General features: G+C 47.4%; 2 protein-coding genes across 4 annotated transcripts in view; one reads left to right on the top strand and one right to left on the bottom strand.

Annotated features, from left to right (window-relative positions):
• The window catches only part of ATP5F1A (ATP synthase F1 subunit alpha), a 541,488-nt gene that overhangs the window by 69,263 nt on the left and 447,854 nt on the right, over positions 1–24,371 (bottom strand). The window lies entirely within an intron of this gene.
• ARK2N (arkadia (RNF111) N-terminal like PKA signaling regulator 2N) overlaps positions 15,231–24,371 on the top strand; it is a 98,185-nt gene continuing 89,044 nt past the window's right edge. Inside the window, exon 1 of one of the 3 annotated variants that reach the window (XM_050767968.1) lies at positions 15,231–15,409. The gene's annotated coding sequence lies outside the window, so the exon portion shown is untranslated. Of the gene's footprint in view, positions 15,410–15,712; positions 16,023–24,371 lie in introns of those variants that run through there. The other 2 variants (XM_050767967.1, XM_050767969.1) reach the window with 2 other exon arrangements.

The raw sequence follows: 24,371 nt of genomic DNA, 5'->3' as shown, positions 1-24,371 counted from the left end.
CCCAAAGTGCTAGGATTACAGGCATGAGCCACCACACCTGGCATGGGGAGTGTTTTACCATTCCTGAGACTAGATGGTGACAGGTCCTTCCAACAGCCTGAGCCAAGCCTGACACAGATGAGAACCCCTTCAGTGGATGAGTCCTTCCTGCCACAGACTAGATGTAAATAAAGTCCTTCTACTGTGTCTTCAGTGAGGACGGAGAACAGAGGGCTGCTCAAGGTCAAGTTGTACACTCGGAGGCTGGAGAAGAAGCCCCACCCGGAGAAAGCCCAGGTGAGCTGTTCAGGACAGGAAGGATCCTCCGAGACCTGCAGATCATGCCACCAACCAGCATCAGGCCTACCTCCAAGGAGCACAGGGTATCCAGGAAGAACATCAGGCCGCACTCACTTTCGGGCTAGACCAGTCCCCTCTATTCCAAAGAAGACTTTTTAGGACTGGAAGCATCCCTCTCGCCTCCTTAGCCCCTCTCTTGTCCTTGCTGCCCTCCTTGACCTTGGTTCCCTTTGTTTCCAGTGAGCCAAGTGGAGGTATACTCTCCCACCTCGTCACGTGCAGCCTGCCTGGGAACACAGTGTCTCCGAGGCTGACTGAGGAGAACAGACCTTGAGGAGAAAAACAGCAGCACAGAGAAGGAAAAACAGAGGGAGGCCTGGGGAGAAAGGAGAGCTGTCAGCTGGGGTTTCCCACAGAAGCAGAGTCTGAGACAAGAGCTGGCACACAGGTCATTTATTTTGGGAATTACCCCAGAACAGGAGTGAGGAACTGGGGAGAGTGACCTGAGGAAGGAGGGAGAGCCATTCCAGTGTGTGCTGCCTTATCAAGCTCATCTCCGAGGAGGCCGCCTGGGCTTGGTCCACCTGTTTGCCCCTAAAGGGAACCAAAGAACGAGCTTCAAAATTGTTCATCTGAGGGAAATAATAGAGAATGTTTATCCACCAGTTCTGGCTCCCTCGGGACAAGGTTGCCCCATAGGATGTTAACTCCTTCTCTCGTCTAGGTTTGTCCATGTGCAATCCAGAGTGTCCCAGGAGGGAAACCCTGGGGGCAGGTGACACCCACAGGCAACTACAACAGTGACTGGAGGGTAAATGTGAACCAAGGTGTGAGCTGGGGCACCATACAAAAGAGAAGAGTGAGGACGAAGCTGCAGCACAAAATGGAGATTAGAAGGAAAAGCGAGGGCAGTGGAGCCATCGTTGTCTGCTTGCCTGATGCACACAGCAAGTCAATATGCCGAGACACCGGGTTGTCCAGTGAAAGAGGTTTAACTGTAGGGTCACTGAATGAGGAGATGGGACAAAACCTCCTCTCTATCTCTCCAAGGAATTTGGGGTTAGGGTTCTCAAGGGTTTTGGAGTGGGCAGAAGTGCAGAGATCGTTGATTGGTGGAAGAGTGCAGGCTGAAGTCCTGGGTCAGGGAGAGGAAAAATCTGTATTCTCACATGGATCCTGTTCCTCTGTGGGGGTCTTCAGACTGGGTGCTGGAATTGGGGGGTCTGAAAAACCTTTTAGGTCGGGCGCAGTGGTGCACACCTGTAATCCCAGCACTTTGAGGGCCGAGGCACGTGGATCACTTGAGGTCAGGAGTTGGAAACCAGCTTAGCCATCATGGTGAAAACCTGTCTCTACTAAAAATACAAAAAATTAGCCGGGTGTGGTGGCGCATGCCTGTAATGCCAGCTACTCAGGAGGCTGAGGCAGGAGAATCGCTTGAACCCAGGAGGCGGAGGTTGCAGTGAGCTGAGATAGGGTAGTGCCACTGCGCTCCAGCCAGGAACCATGGGGATGCAAATCAATTATTAGTCTTATGACCCTAATGTCAGAGATCCTACCTGTAGGCAAAAAGGCAGTGCAAATGGTCAGGAACTAGTGACTTTTAGCAACAAGAAAGTGGGCAGAGTGCAGCCTTATTAATTAGTGTTTAATTACAGCTCTATTTCTGTCCAGAACCCAGCATACAATTCTTGTCAGCCCTCTGGGGGCAGTCCCAGGAGGACAACTGAGGAGAAGACAAAGCAACAACAAACAGTCCTTGTTTCAGGGAGAGATGTGAGCAGGGCAGAGGCAGCCTTTCAGCAGCCGGGGCCTCTGCCGAGCTCCTAGAACTGGTTGGGGTGAGCCATGAGTGGTACAGAGTTCTTGCTGCTACAAAACTCTGGCAGGCCCACTGGCAGGGATGAGTGGCCTTGGCAGTGACTGTATATTCCCACCCCCTTGTAGCCAGGGGCAATCTCTTTTGGGCCTTGCATGATAATAAGCTGTCTCCTGAGCGTTCCTGACTCTTCCAGTTCAACAATACCAATTTAGAGTTTTTAGCTGAGAACATACCTCTCTCAAAGGACAGGCTGAAGGAACAGGATTATAAAAGGATCATGACCTGCTAGAATGGAAACAAGTTTCCTACAGTTCTTGTGGCAGTGACCCCCCCCACCCCCAGTTAGGGTTATGGTCACTCCCTGCCATCAGTATAACCCCAAAGGTTGGATGGATTTGAGGAGATAGATTCTAGAAGCTTCTGAAATTAAGTGGAAATCTTTGGAAAAGTAAGAAAAGAGTTCCAGGGGAACCTTTTCACTACCCTTTGGAAAGGCCTGGAACATTCCATACTTGTATTCTATCTACACTTTAGACTCAGTCTATCCCACAATAGTGTGGGACTCTTTCCATACTATGAGTCCATTGTGGACTCATTTCCACAATGACATTTTCCCTCTGTGAATTAATATAGCTCTAACAATATCAATAGCACAGATTTAGCTTTAGCTCTCAACGGTCCTTTTTTTTAAAATTTTAATTTTTTTTATGTTTATGTTTTTGAGATGATGTCTTGCTCTGTCATCCAGAACTAGAGTGCAGTGGAGCAATCATAGCTCACTGTAGCCTCAAACTCCTGGCCTCACATGATCCTCCTGCCTCAGCCTCCAGAGTAGCTAAGATAATAGGTGTGGACCACTGCACCCAGCTCAATTGTCTTCTTATTGTTCTTTTCCTTTGAGTTATTCTTGTCTTTTTGTATTATAAATTCTAGAGTTAAATTAGCTGGGTGTGGGAATGCATGTCTATAGTTCCAGCTCCTCATGAGGCTGAGGTAGGAGAATCATTTGTATCCAGGAAGCGGAGGTTGCAGTGAGCTGAGATTGCGCCACTGCATTCCAGCCTGGGTGACAGAGTAAGACTCAAACATTTTTTAAAAATTAAAAAAAAAAATAATAAATAAATAAATTATAGAGCTTTGTATTTTCCTGGTTCCTGGTACACCAGGACTAGAAAATAGTTGGATTTGTGAATCAGTAAGAATCCACAAGCGTGTGTGTGTTAGACTGGCCTTCTTAGGCCACCAGAATGTTATGATTTGAGGATTCTATAAAACCTGGCTTGGATGCCGGGTGTGGTGGCTGACACCTGTAATCCCAGCACTTTGGGAGGCCAAGGTGGGTGGGTCATCAGAGGTCAGGAGTTTGAGACCAGCCTGACCAATATGGTGAAACCCTGTCTTTACTAAAAATACAAAAGTTAGTTGGACATGATGGTGTGTGCCTGTAGTCCCAGCTACTAGGGAGGCTGAGACAGGAGAATTATTTGAGCGTGGGAGGCAGAGGTTGCAGTGAGGAAAAAACAAAACAAAAAACCTGGTTTGGGAAGTCGAGACTGAGGTGAGCTCTAATCGCCACTGCACTCCAGCCTGGGCAACAGAGTGAGACCGTCTTCAAAAATAAAACCCAAACCAAAACAAAACAAAACAAAAAACGTGACTCAACAAAAAGATCTCCCTCTCCCGAGCTGACCTGCCTTACTCTTTGAAATTCCTACCCTGTGTGTCACTCCTTGACTGCTTCTAGAGAAGTGTTTGTTTTAGATGGACAGAAGTGTTTTGTCACCTGGGAAGGGCAATATTAGTCAGGTACCACTCTAGTAAGAATTAGTTTCTGTAATTAATTGTTGTTAAGACATGGGGTATGGAAGCCTTAGAGATTGGATCCTAGGCCAGGAAGGTGTGGTTATTGGAAGTCAGGAGCGGCAAAGAGGGCTGAGGTCCTGGGGCCTTGAATGATGAGAGAAGGCACTGGCTGGGTTTAAGAGGTCATGAGCATAGCAGGGAAGGACACACCGAAGGTAAACTTTGTGTTCATATTTTTGCCTTAGGTAAGGCTTCCTGTAGTGAAGGCAACTCATTCAGGAACTGCTCTGTTTGCTTCTTTTTTCATTTTTTTGAAACAGGGTCTTACTGTGTTACTCAGGCTTAGTGCAATGGTGAGATCATGGCTCACTGCAGCCCCGACCTTCCAGGCCCAAGTGATCCTCACATCTCAGCCTCCAGAGTAGCTGGGACTACAGGCACATGTCACCACGCCCAGCTGATTTTTTTTTTTTTTTTTTTTTTTTTTTGTAGAGACGACAGTGTCTCCCTATGTTGCCCAGACTGGTCTTGAACTCCTGGGCTCAAGCAATCCTTCCACCTCAGCCTCCCAAAGTGCTAGGATTACAGGTGTGAGCCACCTTGCTTGGCCTCTGATTATTTCACTAACAGGTCTTGTTACCGGAAAGGGGTCCCAATCCAGACCCGAAGAGAGGGTTCTTGGATCTTGCGCAAGAAAGAACTCCAGGTGAATCCATACAGTAAAGTGAAAGCAAGTTTATTAAGAAAGTAAAGGAACAGGCCGGGCGCAGTGGCTCACGCCTGTAATCTCAGCACTTTGGGAGGCTGAGGTTGGTGGATCACCCGAGGCTAGGAGTTCAAGACCAGCCTGGCCAACATGGTGAAACCCTGTCTCTACTAAAAATACAAAAAACTAGCCAGGTGTGGTGGTGGGCACCTGTAGTCCCAGCTACTTGGGAGGCTGAGGCAGGAGAATCACTTGAACCTGGGAGGTGGAGGTTGCAGCGAGCTGAGATTGTACCATTGTACTCCAGCCTGGGCAACAAGAGTGAAGCGTGCATGTTGCATTAACTGTCATGGCCCTGCTGGGAGTGTCTCTTAGCATGCTAATGTATTATAATTAGCTTATAATGAGCAGTGAGGACAACCAGAGGTCAATTCCGTCACCATCTTGGTTTTGGTAGGATTTGGTCAGCTTCTTTACTGCATGCTGTTTTATCAGTAAGATCTTTGTGACCTGTGTCTGTGGCGACCTCCTATCTTATCCTGTGACTTAGAATGCCTAACTTCCTGGGAATGCAGCCAGTAGCTCTCACCCTTATTTTACTCTGCCCTTATTCAAGATGGAGTCGCTCTGGTTCAAACACCTCTGACAGTCTTAGTTGTCTGCAGGCAGAGACTGGCCGTATGTACCTTATATACCCCCCAGTCTGACCCAAAGTGCATGTGTGTGTGTGCTCTCTCAGATTAAAGGGATGGGGCCAGATTTGCAGCTCACCTTCCAGCTTTGCAGGCATCCTGGACTTGTGGTGGGCCTGGCTTCACTCAGTCAGGCCTCCCTGATATCCCAGGGACAGATTTAGGTATGCCTCCCTGCAGAGCTGGCCTTCTGCCCTTCTGATGACTCGAAGAACTAATGAAAGAAATCACCAGCAGAATTAAAAAGCTAGAACAGTTGTACTATGCACTTTAAGGACACATTTCTTCAAAAAGTGAAGTTAGTACAGAGATGCCATTATGTTGAGACTCTTTATTTTTTTTACTTTATTGATTTATTTTGAGACGGAGTCTTTGTCTGTCACCCAGGCTGGAGTGCAGTGGTACGATCACGGCTCACTACAAGCTCCCCCTCCCGGGTTCACGCCATTCTCCTGCCTCAGCCTCTGGCGTAGCTGGGATTACAGGCGACTGCCACCACGCCCAGCTAATTTTTTGTATTTTTAGTAGAGATGGCATTTCACTGTGTTAGCCAGGATGGTCTCGATCTCCTGACCTTGTGATCTGCCTGCCTCAGCCTCCTGAAGTGCTAGGATTACAGGCGTGAGCCAGTACGCCCAGCCCGGACTGTTTAAAATATGGTAGTGATCTCTGAGGTCCCTTCTAGGCTGGTGCTTACTCGTGGTTACCAGTAAATTACAGCTACTCATGAATTGTGGAGGCTTTTGAAAACTACCCAGAGGTCTGTGGTCCTGGGGGTTTGTCACCTGGCTGGTGGGGGCCCTCCTAGTCTGCTGTCCCCAGCACCCAACCAGGTTCTGTAAATCTCTGCTTTGTCTTTCTCCTAGGGAGTCCCAGTCTATTTCCCCAAGGCCTGGTGCCTTTGCACCAGACTCCTCAAGAGAAGACTCACATGAGATACTCTGCTTCATTTAATTTTAGGTTATTGTTGCTGCTGTCAGTCTATTGAAGTATTTCAATGAATGCTTGTATTGTTCTCCTGCCCAGAGTTTTTTCAGATGATCAGCACATTATAAAACACAATAATGAGTCTAATTCCCCACCCCCAATACGCACACACAATGGCACTGCTAAGTCCCACAGATATGTACAGTAGTGAAAAGAGTTTGGGATTTGAAGGCAGCAGAATGACGTTTAGTCCCTATTTTCCCATTTAGTGCTGGTGGCCTTGGGCAACTCATTCATTCATTCATTCATTCATTCATTCATTCAATAGGCATTTATTTGAAATCTTTTGGTGTCAGTTGTATAAGCGCTGCAAAATGGTAGCAATATCCACCTACCCTAACTACCTTTCAGGGCTGTTTAGAGGAGCTAATGAAATCCTACTTATAAGACGGTTCAAGTTAAGCTCTATACAAATGTACATTCTTGGCATGAATAAGCAAAAAGACAAAAACGAAATTGGAGGGGAGGGGGATAAGGGCCCAAACCATAACCCTTAAATATCGTTTGTATGAAAGACACACCTGTTTTGGAGTCTGGCTGTGCCCTGCACTTTCCTGATGCCAGCCTTCCCTTATGCCAGACTTTGCCCGGGATACCTTTCTCTTCATCTCCATCCGTGGAAGCTTTGCTCTTTCTCCAAGGCCCTAGTCAAAAGCTTCCTCTTCCAAGAAGTCCTTGGTGCTCTTGGGAATTAATTTCTCCCTGCGACATGTCCCTATACTGCATCAACCCCCTCTGCTATTGCGATGTGTTTCTAGGTTGAGCCCTGTTCTTAGACAGACAGCAGTCATCTTGAGGGAGGTGACCACGTTCTCTTCCAGGAATCCTGATTCCCTCCCTGCCCTTTAGCCCATGTGACTTGCTTAGGTGAACTGTCTTCTCTGAGCCTCAGTTTCCTTCTCTGTAAAACCTACCTGTCCTGCTCATTGTCATGAGGATTATATGACAAGAGCCTAACAATGTGCCTTGTGTGGTTAGTGGGCAGGCTTCCAATGAATACTTTTAGAGTAAAATCGAACAACATGCATCATTTGGCTTAATACTCACCTAGAGAAGACGGGCGTGTAATCACATGTGCACACAAGGAATGTTGGGATGGTCCTCACCTGGTAATATTTTCCCCACCCACTACTCTACCTGAAATTTCACCAGGAAAGATGAATTCCCATGGATTCCACCTCAGAGGCACTCCTTTATAATTCAAGACCCCTGGGAGAGGCAGAGCATGAAACCAACTCACCTTCTGGTGTCTGGGGGAATGACCGCTTTGACTGCCACCTAAATAAAAGGTAGAGAGGGTCACACGGAAGGAAGGCAAGGAATCCTCTCGAGATTTGGCCTAGGACTGGTCTTGCTTAATATAACATATTTAGTTCAAACCAAATATAACATATTTATTTAAAGTCAGGCCAGCCACAGTGGCTAATGCCTATAATCCCAGCTCTTTGGGAGGCCATGGCAGGAGGATCGTTTGAGGCCAGGAGCTCCAGACCAGCCTGGACAACAGAGTGAGACCTGTCTCTAAAAAAAAAAAAGAAAAATTTAGCTGGCCATGGTGATATGTGCCTCTAGTCCTAGCTACTTAGGAGGCTGAGGTGGGAGGATTGCTTATGCCCAGGAGTCCAAAGTTACAGTGAGCTATGATCATGCCATGGTACTCCAGCCTGGGTAATATAGAGAGACCCTGTCTCTAAAAACAATTTAAAAATAAAAATAAATAGGCCAGGCACAGTGGTTCACACCTGTAATCCCAACACTTTGGGAGGCCAAGGCAGGCAGACCACCTGAGGTCAGGAGTTCAAGATAAGCCTGGCCAACATGGTGACACCCCATCTGTACTAAAAATACAAAAATTAGTCGGGCATGGGGGCATGTGCCTGTAGTCCCAGCTACTCGGGAGGCTGAGGCAGGAGAATCACTTGAACCCAAGAGGCAGAGGTTGCAGTGAGCCAAGATGGCGCCACTGCACTCCAGCCTGGGTGACACAGTGAGACTCCATCTCAAAAAAATAAAATAAAGTAAATATAATAAAATAAATAGGCCAGGCACGGTGGCTCACACCTGTAATCCTAACACTTTGGGAGGCCTAGGCAGGTGGATCACCTGAGGTTGGGAGTTCGAGACCAGCCCGACCAACATGGAGAAACCCCGTCTCTACTAAAAATACAAAAAATTAGCCGGGCATGGTGGTACATGCCTGTAAATTCCAGCTACTCGGGAGGCTGAGGTAGGAGAATCGCTTGAATCCGGGAGGCAGAGGCTGCGGTGAGCCGAGATTGCGCCATTATACTCCAGCCTGGGCAACAAGAGTGAAACTCTGTCTCAAAAAAAATAAAAATAAAAATAAAAAAAATAAAAATGAAGTCAAAGTTTTAGAATCCTGTATTTTTTATTTTTATTTTTTTTGTCTGGTACTAGTTTTCTAATTCTCTGACAGCAAGTGAGTATCCAAACAATTCAATGCAATTCTGACACTAACCACCGAGAGTTATTTCAAATCCCACAGGATAAGGGCCCAGTACCACAAGGCTGCCCCCACTTCAGATGCTAGCCAGAACTGAGGTGCCTGGGCTACCCACATTTACGTCTAGCAGATTGTGAATTTGGGGGTTCCCATGACCTCTCCCCCCTTAAATTCAATAATTCACTAGCAGGGCTCACAGAACTGTGGAAAGCACTTTCCTTACTAATACCAGCTTATTATAAAGGATTCAACTCAGGAATCTAAATGGGAGGTCCCGAGTTGGATCCTTTATAATATCCTTCCTTACCTTAGGCAAGGAAGAAAGGCAGATTATAGCTTTGAGCTTCCATGCCCTCTCCAGTGGGCCATCCTCCCAGCACCAACTGGAAACTCTCTGATACGTGGTTTTGGGGATTTTACTGAAGTTTCCTTAGACTTTGGTGATTGAACTCAATCTCCAACCCCTCTTCCATCCTGGGAGGTTGTGGGTGGGGAGGGGGCTGAATGTTCCAACCCTCTCTCTAATCATATGATTGGTTCCTGTGGTGACCAGCCCTCATCCAGAAGCTATCTAGGGACTCTCCAAGAGCCACACTCAGGTGTGGCTGAAAGGGGCTCATCCTGAATAACAAAGGACATTCCTACCATTCAGGAGATCCTGAGGCACTTAAGAGCTTTGTGCCAGGAACTGGGGCAAAGACCAAATGTGTATTTTTTATTCTACCACAGATACCCTGATTTTGTCTTTACTTAAATACTGTAGTTTTTGGGAGCTGGGGAGAGGAAGATGAAGACAGTCTCCATAAAGCTGATGTTACAAGGGCTTTGAAGTTTTACCAAGCCCTTTCTTCCAAAGCAGCGTCTCAGCCAGTCGCAGTGACGCATGCCTGTGATCCCAACACTTTGGGAGGACAACGAGGGCGATCACCTGAAGTCAGGAGTTTAAGACCAGCCTGGCCAACATGGTGAAACCTGTCTCTGCTAAAAATACAAAAATTAGCTGGGCGTGCTGGCAGGCACCTGTAGTTTCAGCTACTTGAGAGGCTTAAGGGAGGCGAATCACTTGAACCAAGGAGGCGGAGGTTTCAGCGAGCCGAGATTGTGCCACTGCACTACTCTGGTCCAGGCGACCAAGTGAAACTCTGTCTCAAAATAAAATAAAATTAAACACAATTAAAAATAAAAATAAAGAATAAATCCCAGGCTTCTTACACTCTCATTCAGTCCCCCAACTTCCCTTGAAGCCTTCTCTCTCCTCACTCCTCTGCTGTCCAGCCGCAGGCATCTGGCCCTTGGGTAGTTGTCCTCCAAATATCCCAGGGGCTTTTCTACCTCTTACCCACCCCTCCCACAAAGTCAGTTTCTCTGCACACTTGTCCTTTCAATCACACAAACTCTTTTTGGCTGTCCCATCTGCCAGGCTCTATACTGGACACCAAGGGGGCAGTGAAGAAGGATGACCTGGCTCTGCTCTCAAGGCACTGAGTCTTCCTCCTTTGTTTTTTTTTTTTTTTGTTTTGAGATGGAGTTTCGCTCTTGTTGCTCAAGCTGGAGTGCAATGGCATGATCTTGGCTCACTACAACCTCCGCCTCCCGGGTTCAAGTGATTCTTCTGCCTCAGCCTCCAGAGTAACCGGGATTACAGGCATGCGCCACCACGCCCGGCTAATTTTTGCATTTTTAGTAGAGACGGGGTTTCACCGTGTTAGCCAGGATGGTCTGGATCTCCTGACCTCGTGATCCACCCGTCTCGGCCTCCCAAAGTGCTGGGGAGTCTTCCTCCTTTTTAACCACCTGTAGGCAGGTTTCAGACCCTCCCTGAGGCATTCCCCTGTTGCCTTGTCTGCAGGGGTCTCTCCTTCCTCCTGACTTCTCACCCACTTGGCACCTGGCACCACTTCCTTGTTTTGACATCCTTGTAGGTTTCGGAATCTTAGGTCTACTTCCTCCATTCACTACACTTGCACTGAGTGTGTCTGGGGTCTCTGCATGAGGCTCTGAGCATGGTCAGACAGCAAGGACCCTACCCCCTGGCCGCTCTTCCCTCTGGTGTGTCCGATGGAAGTGAAAAAGAGCATGCAAAGCAGGAACACATGAGGGCATGTGTTAAGAAGAAGACGGGTGCAGTCACGGGGAGTGCAGGTGCTAGTTCAGATGGGGTGTCAGAAGAGCCTCTGCCCCACCCAGGAGGTCCCCCAAGGTCAGGCACCATGTCATACAGGATAATTCCTTCTCATTAAAAAATAAGAGGCTTATACGTACTTGTTAAATCCCAACACTGGGAGGACGAGGCAGGAAGATGTCTTGAGTCCAGGAGTTCAAGACCAGCCTGGGCAACATAGTGAGACCCTGTTTCTACGAACATTTTTATTTTATTATTATTACTATTTTTAGAGGGAGTTCCACTCTTGTTGCCCAAGCTGGAGTGCAATGGCGCGATCTTGGCTCATCATAACCTCTGCCTCCTGGGTTCAAGCAATTCTCCTGCCTCAGCCTCCTGAGTAGCTGGGATTATAAGGATGCACCACCACACCCAGCTAATTTTGTATATTTAGTAGAGACGGGGTTTCTCCACGTTGGTCAGGCTGGTCTTGAACTCCCAACCTCAGGTGATCTGCCCGCCTTGGCCTCCCAAAGTGCTGGGATTACAGGCGTGAGCCACCGTGCCCGACTACAAAATTTTTAAAAATTGCTTGTGGTCCCAGGTACTTGGGAGGCTCAAGTGGGAGGATTGCTTGAGTCTGGGAAGTTGAGGCTGCAGTGAGCTGTGATTGTGCCATTGCATTCCAGCCTGGGAGACAGAGTGAGACTCGGTCTCAAAAAAACAAACAAACAAACAAACAAAAAACCAACAACAAAAAAACAATGAAACAAAAAAATGAAACTGTCCTTTGCATTTATTTTCACTTTTTTTTTTTTTTGCTTTTTCAGAACTTACAGACTTTCTAAATAGATGGAGTTTCTGGGGGATCACCTGGTTGGAAAGAGAGATTTGGAGCTGGGTTTCAGAGTACTTTATCCAAGACAGATGAGTCTTAATTGACCAGCCCAGAGAACCAGAGTGGGGAGCTGGAAGTTTGTGGGGGAAAGGGGCCCCCCTCCCAGTCACCCTTGGCTCCATTTTCATGGTATCCTTCTGCACTGTTCCATTCTGGTTCCACGTGAACTTGCTGCTCTGGAAAAATGAGTCTGTTGAGATGGAAATTTCACTTGTATTTGACCACTGAGAGTCTGTGGCCTAGAAGGTGCTGGCCTGGAGTGCTGCCATCAGAGCAGCAGCCTCGTTCTAGAGCATTCTGCCTGAGCCCAGCATGGAGCAGAGAGCTGAAATCATGAGTCATTCTACTGTCACTCCTCCAGAGCCTGCAAGGGAGTACTGGGGGGTCATCCATGTCTGACAGGCGAGGACAATGGGGCTCAGTGAGGTTACATAACTGCCTGAGGGTCACTCTGCTAGAGAGAGGCAGAACTCGGTCCAACATCAGGTCTGTCAAACCCCAGAGCCCCCAGTCCTGACAACTGTCTGATCTTCCACTACTTAGAGTCCTTAGAATGCTTCTGGATGTCCTTGTGTTGGAGGAAGCCATTTAATCCCATGGAATGACGCTGTGAGGCAGAGCGCGTCATGTTAACCCTGGAAGCGTTGACTTGTCTGAGGTTCTGTGGCTACTATTGTGCAGAAGGTCAGCATTTCCCCGGAGGCCACTGGCAATCCTAGTGGCTGCTGGCTATGGTAGGGGTGGGTGGTTATGTTGAGGGAGGCCAGGTTGCCCCCCTTTTTTTTTTTTGAGTCAGAGTCTCGCTGGAGTGCAGTGGCACAATCTCAGCTCACTGCAACCTCTGCCTCCCAGGTTCAAGCAATTCTCCTGCCTCAGCCTCCCAAGTAGCTGGGACTATAGGAGCGTGCCACTACAGGAGCGTGCCACCACACCTGGCTTTTTTTTTTTTTTTGAGACAGATCTCACTCTGTCACCCAGGCTGGAGTGCAGTGGCATAGTCTTGGCTCACTGCAACCTCCATCTCCAGGATTCAAGTGATTCTCCTGTCTCAGCCTCCAGAGTAGCTGGGACTACAGGTGTGTGCCACCACGCCTGGTTAATTTTTTGTATTTTTAGTAGAGACGGGGTTTCACCATGTTGGCCAGGCTGGTCTTGAACTCCCGACCTAAAGTGATCTGCCTGCCTTGGCCTCCCAGAGTGCTAGGATTACAGGCCTGAGCCACCACGCCTGGCCTTAGGTTGCCCAATTCTTAGTAATCTGAGATGGAAGGGAGGGGGCAGCCCAGAGCCCAAAAATGAGGGTTCCTCCCCTCGTCTCCCCTACTTTCATCATCTGTAGGGTGGTTCTCAAAATCATGTCCATTTTACAGGGCAAATGGTAGAAGTAACCTGCTCAGTCAGGATAGATCAGATTACAGTCAAAGCCAGACCAGCCACACCCTGATGCTACTGTCCAGGCCACTACGGCTGGCAGGTACCTGCTGCAGGCTTAGCCCCAGGCTAGGTGGTATATCAGGTGCAAAAACTGATGGTGAAGAGTGATTCTGACAGGCTTGGCTCTGGACTCTAGGGCTATGACAGAAATTGAGAGGATGACAAATATGATTTAGTAGTAACCCTACAGATAGGCCAAGGGCAGACATGTTTGTAGGAGAGTGTGTGTGAGCAGGGCAGTCTTGACCCACAGCCGGAGGCCGGGATAGAGTGGGTAGTGAGGGTAGTGGTGATGGGGGTTGTGTCTGGGCTGAGCTGGTTTTGTGGGGGAGATGGCATTTCAGGAGCTTGTAGAGCTAAGTATTGGATACACAGAAGACTTTGAGGCAGAAGTAGGGTCCCTTCTGCTCCTACAGAAGAAGAGGAAGAAGCAAGTAACTGTCCCATTTAATAATGGAAATACAGTAGTAATAAAAATATTAGTAATTAGGATATCAAATACCCTAGCCTCCAAAAATATGCAAAGGCCATTCGCTGCAGGAAACTGACTTATTGGTATTAAACAGGAGAAGGGGCTGGGTGTGGTGGCTTACACTTGTAATCCTAGCACTTTGGGAGGCTGAGGCGGGTGGAGAACCTGAGGTCAGGAGTTTGAGACTAGCCTGGCCAACATGGTGAAACCCTGTCTCTACTAAAAAATATTAAAAATTAGCCGGGCGTGGTGGCATGCGCCTGTAATCCCAGCTACTCGGGAGGCTGAGGCAGGAGAATCGCTTGAACTGGGGGGGCAGAGGTTGCAGTGAGCCAAGATCGCGCCACTACACTCCAGTCTGGGTGACAGAGCAAGACTCTGTCTCAAGAAAAAAACAAAACAAAACAAAACAAAAAACAAAGAAACAACAATAACAACAAAAAACAGGAGAAGGACCCAAGATGGTATCTCAGTAGTCAGGGCCCTACTTCAGTATTCCCACAGCATTGGTTAGATCAGACTGTCATGGAATCTTTTAAAAACTCAGTGTATTAGTCCACATTCACTCATTCATTTTCGGACAGTTGTGATCTTAGTAGTGATTTTTTCTTTTCTTTTCTTTTTTTCCTGCAAGAGGCTGGGCTCTTGTCACTACCCCACAACCTCTCAAATCCCTTGAGGACTCAGGTAGCAGAAAGTAAATACATGAATGAACGAGTGAAATAACATATACAGATAAACTACTTAGCTAGCACACACTACGTTCTCAGTGATTCTCAATGAGGCAGTGGTGGCTGTGGTTAAGAAGTAAGCTCTGCCTGTGTTGTAATCCAACACTGCCACTTACTTGGATGTGTCATCTTGGGCAGGTCACTCTGTGCCTCAGTTTCCACCTTTGCAACTTGGGGCTAGTAATGCCATCCAACTCATAGGGTTGTTATGAGTTGTAAAGAGGATTCAATGAATTTAACCCATTTAAATGCAAAGTGCCTGGTATGTAATAGGCATTCAATAAAAGTTATTTTCTTTTCATAATTATTCTTGTAGTTAGGGATGAAAAACTCGCACTCCTGTAGGCAGTCAGAAAAAATGAGTGAAGTGGGGGAACTAATGGGCCTGGTCTGAAGGGGGATACTGATGTTTAGGGGAGTACGGACTCAGTAGTGTAAGATTTTCAGAATCTCCTCTTGACGGGTCTCATCCGAGGTTCCAGCACAGCTCTGTAAAGGTGAAAGCTTTATTATTATTATTTTTCTTCTCAAAACACTGCAGTGCTTTGGGTGAGCGCGGGTCCTTGGCCAGATCTTGAGTCGTGAGATGCGTCTTCAGCATCTCCTGCTTCTCCTTGGGAAGCCCTCTACCCGCCAGTTGGCCCGCGCCCTCCTCCCCTTTCTCGGGGTTCGATCCACCTCCTTTCCCCTACCCTCCTAAGGGCTGACTGCAAATCGGAGGGCGACTGCAGAGGCGGAATTCGGGGCAGAGCGGCGTCTCCCCTGCGGGCCCCGTCCCACCAGCAGGTGGCGGTCGATCTGCAAGGCCTGCAAGGTGCCCCGGCAGAAACTTGAGCAGATGTTGGTGCCGCTGCCCAAGAAGACCTCAGCCTAGTCTCCCCGAGCCCGGCTGAGTCTCCGCGAGCCCAGCTGTCCGCATCCGCGAAAAAGCGGGGAGAGAAGGGCGCGGGCCCTCCGAAGGCTGGAGCGACTCAAAGATTCAGACACCGCGAGCTGCTTTCGGAAGGGCTTCAGGAGGGGGTGAGTACTGAGCAGCGCACAGAAAAGGGAGCGCTGTCCTTTGTTGAAGGCATTGTCCTTGTCTTGCATTGAGTGGCTTTCACCCCGGGAAAGACATTTCTGGAAGGAGACGGTCTCAACAGAAGGAGGGAGCGCGGGAAAGAAGCCCGGGGAGCTGGCGCTTTCACGCCCCGCGGTCTGCAGCGGGAGGAGCGCGGGTTCCATCGCGCCAGATGGCGCTGTCTGGCTTTTCTCAGGCCTCGGGCGCCAGTCTCCAGAGGTCCCCGGCGCAGCAGCCTCTCTAGCCGGCCGACGCAGGCTCTGTGTTTCCGGGCGGAAGTGAGGCGCCGAGCGGAACGGCCTCTGGTGACATTTTCTTGGGGGCGGCGCGGACGACTGAAGGGACTTGGTGGTAGAGGCTGCGGAGGCGGCGAGGTTCACTTTGGTCCCGGCAGGGGCTCTGACCGCGACCCTCTGCTCGCCGCCGGCGCTTGTTCCGAGGAGGAGAAGGCGGCGGTGGCCGTCGCGTCCTGAGTCACCGCAGCGGGGAGAGTCCCAGCCGGGGGGTCGGTGCGTGCCCCGACGGGGCGCGCGCGGAGCGAGCGAGGAGGCACGGAGTCGCAGCGGAGCGCAGGTGAGGCGGGAAGGGGCGCAGGGCCGCGGCCTGGCTACTGGTCGAGTTGCGGAGCCCGGGCTGCGTCCCAGGGATGGGTCGGGGCGAGTCGGAGGGCTGCGGGCCGCGGTGAGGGCTCTGCGGCGTCCGGACGCTGGGATACTGGCGGGCCCGGCTGGTGGGCGCCGGGAACTCGCAGCCTGGACTGGCGTCTGACGCGGGGGCATCGCACCGCTCCAACCTCCTTGCTCGTCAGCCGCTGGTGACCCTAGCGTCCTCCCGGCCCGGCGGAGTTGGCTACGGCACCCCAAGCCCCCAGACGCTGGGGCCGGGTCGAGGCAAGTCCTTTTCCGTGGGGTACTAAGGAGAGGCTGGAGGTGCCGCAGTCCCCGGGCTGCGGGGGGAAGCGGCTTCACGGCCTTGGAGTTGTCTTCACGCAACTTTCTGGCTCCTAGGCCCGCCTGGGAAGCAGTGGCGGCAACTCCGCCAGCTCCGCGAGCCGGGGGTCTGGCGCCGATACCTGCCCCTGCAGTGGAGAGCTCCAGGGCTGCGGCCGCAGTGGCCTTGGAGGAGGGAGAAAAGGCTTTCTTAGGCTTGGCGCCGCCTGCGTCTCGGCGTTTCCACTACCTTCGGTCGGCAGGCGCCTCCGGTCAATGGGAGAGATGTGTCAGTCTCCAAAATTGACCGCTTCTGGGGAGTTCGTCAACTTTATTTCAAAACCTGTGAGGATGTACACTGACGAACCCGGCTTAAAGACTATCGCCTTTACGCAAGCCATTCATTCTCACTTTTAAATTGTCCGCCTACCCCCCGCCCCACTCCGTCCCCGGCAGCCCCCATCACAAAATTGATGTTCGCAGGTTGAAGTAGAGAACATCGGTAGGAGCCCTCCCAGATAGATCCTTGAGCAGTTTCGGCTTGGATGGGTTTTTCGTTTTTTGCCTGACCTTTTGCTTTTTGAATCCTCCCACCCAGTAAAATTAAAATCCCACTGATAATACTTGGTCAAGGTTGGACTTCTTAATTACAAATACATCTGCCAATTTTGCTTAGGCTATTATTGTGTAGTATTGGGTACATGCTAACAGTTTGAATCACTCCCTTTCTTCTCTTGGGATATTTTAAGGATGGAAGCTATTAACTTTCTAATGTAGTTTTGCTGATCCTGGCAATCTAGATTCCTCCAGTAATCAGAGCATTGCCTTTTGGTTTAACAAGCATTTTTAGAGGCCTGCAATTGATAGTTACTACCTGATGTCCTGAGGAGTCACATCGCTATTTTATTTATTTATTTATTTATTTGAGACGGAGTCTGCTCTGTAGCCCAGGCTGGAGTTCAGTGGTGTGATCTCTGCTCACTGCAACCTCCGCCTCCCGGGTCCTGGTTCAAGCAATTATCCTGCCTCAGCCTCCCGAGTAGCTGGGATTACGGACACGAGCCACGCCCAGCTAATTTTTGTATTTTTAGTAGAGACGGGGTTTCACCACGTTGGCCAGGCTGCTCTTGAACTCCTGACCTCGTGATCCGCCCTCCTCAGCTTCCCAAAGTGCTGGAATTACAGGCGTGAGCCACCGCGCCCGGCCTGAATCAGATTTCTTAATGGGAAAAATTTTTTTTCTGACACATTTTTGGGAAAATTTTTTTTTCTGACACCTTTTTGTGAAAAATGGGATGGACTGGACATTGGAGCTGGAAACTTTCCCCATTGTTAGAATAAGTTCACAGTGTAGTTGTTACTTACTCACTTTATATTACTTTAACATGCATCTATTTGAGAGTAGCTGTCATAATCTTTGTTTTATGGTTATCATGATTCATTCAAAACCCATATAGTAAAGATAAATTCAGCTTTAGGTTCTAATTTAATGCAGTTCCTTTAGAACTGAGGGCTAATGCGTGTCCTTCAAAGGTTTCTTGCTCCTAATGTTAATAGTGACATTGGTACTTTCAGTCTTTTTATTGTATGACTAGTAAATTCTGTGCGCTTGTGTAGTTACTCATTATACAAGAAGTTGTTTTGTTGGGATGCCCAGTCTTACGGCTTTTGTTGACACGTGCATGAACAGACTTGATAGATAGGCAGTTTCAGTATTCTTTTTAAAGTTTGGAATTCGTGTACACTAGAGACCCAAACCTTACTTTGGTAAATCATCTTAGATCTTCCTTATTTTCCTGCACGTAACTGAGGATGTGGCAATAACATGTATTCATGTTTACTGAATTGACAGTTCTTGAGAAAAACCTGTAAAAGGTGAAAAATGTTGTGTGTGTGTGCTTTTTTTTTTTTTTTTTAAAGACACTCTTACTCTGTCACCCAGGCTGGAGTGCAGTGGCATGATCACAGCTCATTGCAGCCTCAACCTCCCAAGCTCAAGCAATCCTCCCACCTCAGCCTCCCAAGTAGCTGGGACCACAGGCTCATGCCATCACACTCAGCTCATTTTTTAATTTTTTTTTTTTTTTTTTTTTTTTTTTTTGAGACAGAGTTTCACTCTTGTTGCCCAGTCTGGAGTGCAATGACACGATCACGGCTCACTGCAATCTCCGCCTCCCGGGTTCAAGTGATTCTCCTGCCTCAGCCTACCAATTAGCTGGGATTACAGGCATGTGCCACCACGCCTGGCTAATTTTGTATTTTTAGTAGAGATGGGGTTTCTCCGTGTTGGTCAGGCTGGTCTTGAACTCCTGACCTTAGGCCATCTGCCCGCCTCGGCCTCCCAAAGTGCTGGGATTACAGGCGTGAGCCACCATGCTTGGCTAATTTTTAAATTTTTTGTAGAGATGGAGTCTCCCTATGTTGCCCAGACTTGTCTTGAACTCTTGGGCTCAGGCAGTCCTCCTGCCTTGGCCTCCCAAAGTGTTGGGATTACAGTTGTGAGCAACTGCACCCAGCCTAAATGTTGTATTTTCAATGTGTTCCTTTAAGGAATACTGATTTCGGTATCTTCTGTTATTTTAGGAAAGAGTTTGGGACCAAATAAAGTTTCTTGGGTTACTGTAATTCTGTAGGCAAAATGAAATACACGTGATAATTTGAATAAAAAGTTGTGAGACTATAAAAGGGGAGAGCTATATAGAAGGGGGATAGAAAAGAGTGGATAAAATATTTGTGAGGGGCTGGGTGCAGTGGCTCACACCTCTAATCCCAGCATTTTGGGTGGCTGAGACAGGAGGATCAGTTGAGCTCAGGAGTTTGAGACTAGCCTGGGCAACACAGTGAGAGCCTCTTTCTCTCTCTTTCTTTCCTTTTTTTTTTTTTTTTTTTTTTTTTTTGATGGAGTCTTGCTCTGTCGCCCAGGCTGGAGTGCAGTGGCGCAATCTTGGCTCACTGCAACCTCTGCCTCCTGGGTTCAAAGGATTCTCCCACCTCAGGCTCCCTAGTAGTTAAAACAGGCGACTGCCACCAGGCCCGACTAATTTTTGTTTTTTCAGTAGAGATGGGGTTTCACCATGTTGGCCAGGTTGGTCTCAAACTCTTGACCTCAAGTGATCTCCTGCCTCGGCCTCCCAAAGTGCTGGAATTACAGGTGTGAGCTACCATGCCCGGCTTTGAGAGCCCATTTCTATAAAAAATAAAAAAACTTAGCTGGGTGGGGTGGTGTGCATCTTTAGTCCCTGCTACTTGTGGGGCTGAGGTGGAAGGATCGCCCAGGAGGTTGAGGCTGCAGTGAGCTGTGACTGTGCCACTGCACTCCAGCCTGGGCAACAAAGTGAGACCTTGTCTCAAAATAATAATAATAATTCAGTTATGATAATAATAAAAACCTCTTTATTCTCACAACACTAATTTATTGAGTGTTTACTGTGTGCCAGCAGTGCTGTAGTTGCAGGAACTGTAGTGGTGAATAAGACCAACAAGGCCTCCTGGTGCTTAAGGAGCTTAGACATTTAAACCTGAGGTTTGAGTTGGATTTCCAGGTGAGCATGCCAGGCTAGGGCAGCCTAACCAAAGTCATGATTGTCAGTGCACTTGAATGGTTAAGTGGGGCCAGTGCCTTGAGTTTTCAAAAGGAATGGGTAGGGCAGATGGAGATAGGGCCAAGTTGCAAAGGTACCTTATTAGTCCGCTAATGGGTTGGGAATTTTCTTCTTTTTGGAGGAAAGAATTCCAGGTAGAATATGAAGAATGTGATAGGCATTCCTTTTATTTTTATTTTTATTTATTTATTTATTTTGAGACAGAGTCTCACTGCAGTTCCCAGGCTGGAGTGCAGTGGCACAATCTCTGCTCACTGCAACCTCTACCTCCTGGGTTCAGACGATTTTCCTGCCTCAGCCTCCTGAGTAGTTGGGATTATAGGCATGTGCCATCATGCCCGGTTAATTTTTGTATTTTAGTAGAGATAGGGTTTCACTGTGTTGGCCAGGCTGGTCTCAAACTCCTGACCTCGGGTGATCCGCCTGCTTCGGCCTCCCAAAGTGCTGAGATTACAGGCGGGAGCCACCATGCCTGGCCCCGACATTCCTTTTTAAAGATTTTTCTGGGGCTGGGTGCAGTGGCTCATGCCTGTAATCCCAGCATGCTGGGAGGCCGAGGCTGGTGGATTGCTTGAGCCAAGGAGACTAGCCTGGGCAACATGGCAAAACCCTGTCTCTACAGAAAAATTAAAAGATTATCTGGGTGTGGTGGCATGCACCCGTAGTCTCAGCTACTCAGGAGGCTGAAATGGGAGCAGCAATTGAGCCCAGGAGTTGGTGGCTGTAGCGAGTGGTGATCACGCCACTGCGTGAGACTCTTTCTCAAAAAAAAGAACAAAAATATATTTTTTTATTATCCTTAAGTTGAGTGAATATAAATTTTTTTTTGAGATGGCATCTTGCTCTTTCACCCAGGCTGAAGTGCAGTGTCAGGATCTCGGCTTGCCACAACCTCCACCTCCTGGGTTCAAGTGATTCTCCTGACTCAGCCTCCCGAGTAGCTGGGATTACAGGCACGTGCCACCACACCCAGCTAATTTTTTATATTTTTGGTAGAGACGAAGTTTCACCCTGTTGGTCAGGCTGGTCTTGAACTCCTGACCTCAAGTGTTCCGCTCACCTTGGCCTCCCAAAGTGCTAGGATTACAGGGGTGAGCCACTGCGCCTGGCCTAGTGAATATAAATTTTATTGGTTTTATTTATTTTGGTTTGGTTTATTTATTTTGATTTCTTGGTCATGAGATTAAAGAAATCTGATATTTTTCTTTAGTTGTCAAATTCCGGTCTTGGTTTTGAGTTTGACTGTTGTCATGATACTTTTCTAAATCCTTTTAGCCTTTATCTTTGCTTGTACCTCCTTTCCTTACTTTTTCAGGACTCTTATGATTCCACTTAAAGAAGCAGTGTTTTCTGCTTCTGTGTGGGCAGCTTCTCTCAGCAGAAGTGGGATTGATGTTCAGTCAGTCAGTTTTCACACTCAGCCTACAGGGCCTTGTAAAAGTAAGGAGCAGGGTGAAACTAAAAAGTATCTTGCTTTTTTAAAGTTACCTTTTTTTTTTTTTTTTTTTGAGACAGAGTTTCTCTGTTGTTGCCTATGCTGGAGTGCAATGGCGCAATCTCCGCTCACTGCAACCTCCGCCTCCCGGGTTCAAGTGATTCTCCTGCCTCAGCCTCCCAAGTAGCTGGGATTACAGGCATGGGCCACCACACCCGGCTAATTTTGTATTTTTAGTAGAGACGGGGTTTCTCCATGTTGGTGGGGCTGATCTCAAACTCCCGACCTCAGGTGATCCACCTGCCTCGGCCTCCCAAAGTGCTGGGATTACTGGCGTCAGCCACCGCACCTGGCCTATAGTTCTTTTCTATATTCCTGAACTGCTAGGAGAGGAAACTGTGTGATCTATGTATTATACAGATTTATCAGAACATATTTGTAGCAGCTGATAATAGTAAATGTGATTTTAAAATACTTTAAAGTAGCCAGTATAATTGAGATTTGATAAGTTGTTTGCTTAGTTGTTAGGATTTTTGGCTTTAATATACAGTGTTTTAAGTTTTGTTTCTGTTCTCTTTCATGTCTATTCAAAATAAGGGACCTCATTCCTCTTTGCTCAGACTCTGCCACTTAATAGGTAAATGGTATAAATTCCTAAATTATTAACTTTAAGTAATTTTAAAACCTACCTACATGAGTATTTTCTAGTTAAGTGACAATTTAAAGTGGAAATCTATCAGCAGGGACTTAATGCATATGTGGTATTTATACCTGGTTAAATTAAAAACCCATTTACTGAACATTTACGTGCCTGGTGGTAATGGGCACATAAAATAAGCAGTTTGGGGCGGGGCACAGTGGCTCACGCCTGTAATCTCAGCACTTTGGGAGGCCGAGGTGGGCGGATCACCTGAAGTTGGGAGTTTGAGACCAGCCTGACCAACTTGGAGAAACCCCATCTCTACTAAAAATAAAAAATTAGCTGGGCATGGTGATGCATGCCTGTAATCCCAGCTACTCGGGAGGCTGAGGCAGGAGAATCTCTTGAACCTGGGAGACGGTTGCGGTGAGCCAACATTGTGCCATTGCACTCCACCCTGGCCAACAAGAGGGAAACTGTCTCAAAAAGGAAAAAAAAAAAAAAGCAATCTCTGCCCAGGGAACTCAACTAGTGAACCAGATGATTTCTAAGTTTCCTTCCTGCTTTAAAATATGAAGAAGGGAAAGTAGATTGTAAGGGAAAAAAGTACTGCATAACAAAACAACTGTAGTATGGAACTGGTGTTTTCTTTTATAAATTCATTTTAAATAAGGTATTAGAAAATAGCATTTTTCTTAGTATCTCTAAGCTTGAAAGGCTGGAAACTTAAATGCCATTTTTTGGGCTGGGCATGGTGACTCACGCCTGTAATCCTAGCACTTTGGGAAGCCAAGGCAGATGGATCATGAGGTCAGAAGTTTGAGACCAGCCTGGCCAACATGATAAAACCCTGTCTCTACTAAAAGTACAAAAATTAACTGGGTGTAGTGGTGCACGCCTGTAATCCCACCTGCTTGGGAGGCTGAGGCAGGAAAATTGCTTGAACCTGCGAGGCAGAGGTTGCAGTGAGCCGGGATCATGCTATTGCACTCCAGATCTGGGCAACAGAGCAAGATCGGGAGGTGTCGTTTTTTTGTAATGCCTGTTCATTTGTAAAATACATTTTTTCTGTGCTTGTAATTCAAGTCCATGTATTCTGATTGTTGTTCAAAGAGAAACAACATTAAATTGTTAAAACTTACTTAGAGCAGCCATTCCTAAGAATGTATATAAACTAGAATTGTGCTTAGGTAGTCTAGAAATTAAGTTTATTTTTACTGATTGATTGATTGATTGATTGAGATGGGGTCTTACTGTGCTGGCCAGGCTGGTCTCCAACTCCTGGGCTCAAGTGATCCTCCCATTTCGACCTTTCATAGTGCTAAGATTATAGATGTGAGCCACTGTGCCTGGCTGAAGGTAAGTTTTTATTAGCATAGTTAGCATTAGAGAAACAAAATACTGACCAAAGTGACCAGTAGAAGTTATTTTTTCACTGAGTTGACTGGTTTAAAAAAATGACCTTTACGATGATGTCTGGAGTCTGCATTTTGTTAGGTGCCTTATAATTAGCGAAAGGTATTGTCGGGGATAGGAAAGTTGGGTGTGGACTAAAACTTAAGGAAAATAGGATTGTTTTTCTTTCTGTATTAAGAACAAAAACTTCATGTGGTTAAAATTTTAAGCAGTATTCTGTCTGCTTTAGTTTTAACCTAGCGTAGAAACATAGCTTGTAGCTTATTCTTAAATCAACAATTTATTATCAAAGGTTTCTTACTATTTTTCTCACTGAAATCAACTAAGCACTTTGCAGTGAGCCTGCGGGTGTGTATAGTGGAGAGAGTTTCGGCAGCTTTTATCTTGGGACCTCGGTTCCTGGCATGTAGTGATCCATCTTTATGTGAATTGTCTTCTGAAGGACATAGAAAATGACTAGGGCAGAAATCTTGGAGAAAATTTAGAATCTTTGTTTTAGGGCCAGGCATGGTAGCTCACATCTGTAATCTCAGCACTTTGGGAGGCAGAGGTGGGAGGACAGCTTGAGCCCAGGAGTCTTAGACCAGCTGGGGCAACAAACTGAGACCCCGTCTCTATTAAAAAATTATTTTTACAAATTAAAAGAACCTCTGTTTTAAATTATTCTTGATTTACACTGATGGTGCTTTTGAGTACTTTAGAAAATCTCTCATTAGCCACAGTGGTTTTTTTTTTTTTTTTTTGCATTTGGTAACTTCCTTGGCTTCTTACTTGATGCTAGTTTATTCACAGCCCTGGTGCAGGTCCAGGTACATGCCAGAAGTAGTAATATCTGCAATATGAAGTGATTTGAGCAGCCATTATCACTCTTGGCCTATTTATAGAGCTTATATCAGTGGA

The sequence above is a fragment of the Macaca thibetana genome, chromosome 18, assembly GCF_024542745.1.
Source record: "Macaca thibetana thibetana isolate TM-01 chromosome 18, ASM2454274v1, whole genome shotgun sequence".
NCBI lineage: Eukaryota > Metazoa > Chordata > Mammalia > Primates > Cercopithecidae > Macaca > Macaca thibetana.
Note: the sequence above shows the minus strand (reverse complement) of the source record. Positions and strands in the feature narration are given on the sequence as shown.